We start from the raw sequence: 2,087 nt of genomic DNA on the forward strand, positions 1-2,087 counted from the left end.
AGGCAGCGGCACCAGCGTCTCTGCGCATCCCTCTGCGGGCGAGCGGCACCGCTCCGTGCTGAGCCTCCGCAGGTTTTTGGGGGAGCGGGGAGGGGAGAGGGGGGGAAGCAGAAGCCTCGCCATCCTCACCACCACCATCCCGGCTACCTCTTCACCTCCTGGCTCCCCGCTTAGGGCTAAGCTGTCCCGAGGAGGCTGCGCTGCTCTGCTGCCAGCGCGCTCCGGCTGTCGCTGGCTCCTCTGTTCCATCCATCCATCCATCCATCCATCCATCCATCCATCCATCCATCCATCCATCCATCCATCCATCCTCTCCTGCTGGAGGCTAGCGGAGCATGCCCGATGCGATACCGTGTCAGTTCGGGTCCTTGCCTATAGCTGCCTGTTTTACAGAGCTCCGATCCGTGCGTGTGCGTGTGTATGTGTGTGTGCATTTCATCCCTCCCTCCTATCCCTCCCTCCCTCCCTCTCTCTCTCTCTCTCACTCTAATGTGTGATCTGGAAAGCTTATAAAAGCCTGATGTAATCCTTAATGCAGCCCCTGGCTACAAAGACTGGATCTAGTTTCAGAGAGAGAGATTCAGAAGCAGAAAAAAAAAAAAAAAAAAAAAAAAAAAGAAAAAAAAAAGTGTGGGGGGAGAAGAGAGAGAAAGAAGGAAAAGCAGACGAGTGGATTTTAAACAAACATATCTTTCTGAAGAAGACCATTCTCGCTCCTCGCTGCTGGGAAAGCTACTCTGAACCTTGCTGTATATTTTTTTTTTTCCAAAGGAGAAGACTTGATTGTCTGATTGGATCTAATGATTTACTGGCTTTTAACTGCGTTTTTCCCCTCTCCTAAGGATTCCTCAAAAAACGGCTTAATTATTTTCAGCTTTTCTCTTCTACCTGCCTGTCTGCAGAGACACCAAAGGTTCTCCCTTCCTCTCCCTCCCCACCCCCATTTCTTTTAGTATTTTTTTCCTCTTTTCCATTTAATATATACATATATATATATATATATAAATGTGTATGTATATATATATGTAGAGGCAAGAGTGGAGGAAGCGGAGGGGGAGAGAGCTCTGCCATCCTTTTGGACTTCACGCGCTGCCCAATGTTGGGCTGGTTACCCCTGGATATGTTGCTGGTTTCCATTTGGAATTTGACGAAGGGAAGAAGGAGGATATAAAACCTGGGGAGCTCGGCAAGGTAAGGGGCTCCCGGCCACCTTTCCTTCTTCCACAGAGGGGAGGGAGAGGGGGAACGCCACTTCTCCGGCTGCGCTTTGCCTGGAGCGCAGGGGGGTCTGTCTCCATCCCCAGGGGAGACGGCGATGGGGGCAGCGGTGGGAACCCACTCCTGTGCTTTTGCCCCTGGAAACAACACCCGGAGGATGTTTTCGTCCCTTCCACTCCGCAATTTGGACCGATCATTCCCTGACACGGGAAGTTTTAACTTCTGTGCATGCAGGTCCTGTGGGCAAACATCAAGCACTGGTGGAAAAATGTTGAATGTCTGCAGGATGCGGAGGGGGAAATGCAGACGTGTCCTGGGGAAGGGAGCTGGGGATTGGGTTGTTTGCGGGGGGAGAAGGCAGCCAGGCGAGGGGAGAAGAGCGGGGGATCGCGACAGGAGAGCTGCAGAGCCAGCCGGGGCTGAGCTGCGAAGTGCTGTGGAGCCGCGGTGCCTTCGCGGGCAGCCCTGGGGTCCGGGACTCCTCAGCCCGCAATGTTGGCAAACAAAGTCTCGGAAGGACAGGCAGCTGCCTGCCCCAGGCATGAATCTGCCCTCATCGCATCTTCCTGCCTTCCCCCTTTTCCTTGGAGAGCTCTCGGCGTGGGGGGGTCCTTGATTGCTTCCCTGCTTGTGTGGCACCTACCCAGGGCTGGAGGCTACGGCTGGGGAGGGGACGAGCCCCTCATGTGCCCCCCCAAATGCCATTTCTCAGCACTTCGCATCACACCGGGGGAAAAAATTAACCTTTAGCCTCTGTAGAGCTCAAAGCGTGGCACAGACACACAGACACACTCTCAGGCTGCTCCCGGCGCTGCGCTCCTGGGGGATGCTGGCACCCAGGCATGGCTTAGCCTTTCTTTGGGGGGGGG

At 54.5% G+C, this 2,087-nt stretch overlaps 1 protein-coding gene across 10 annotated transcripts in view; it reads left to right on the forward strand.

Moving 5' to 3' along the window:
• Positions 1 to 601: 601 nt before the first annotated feature.
• The window catches only part of ADGRB1 (adhesion G protein-coupled receptor B1), a 280,813-nt gene continuing 279,327 nt past the window's right edge, over positions 602 to 2,087 (forward strand). For 9 of the 10 annotated variants that reach the window (XM_015617986.3, XM_015617989.3, XM_015617992.2 and 6 more), the window contains exon 1: positions 602 to 1,191. The gene's annotated coding sequence lies outside the window, so the exon portion shown is untranslated. The remainder of the gene's footprint in view (positions 1,192 to 2,087) is intronic. The other variant, XM_015617994.3, reaches the window with a different exon arrangement.

Source organism: Parus major, chromosome 2, assembly GCF_001522545.3.
Source record: "Parus major isolate Abel chromosome 2, Parus_major1.1, whole genome shotgun sequence".
NCBI lineage: Eukaryota > Metazoa > Chordata > Aves > Passeriformes > Paridae > Parus > Parus major.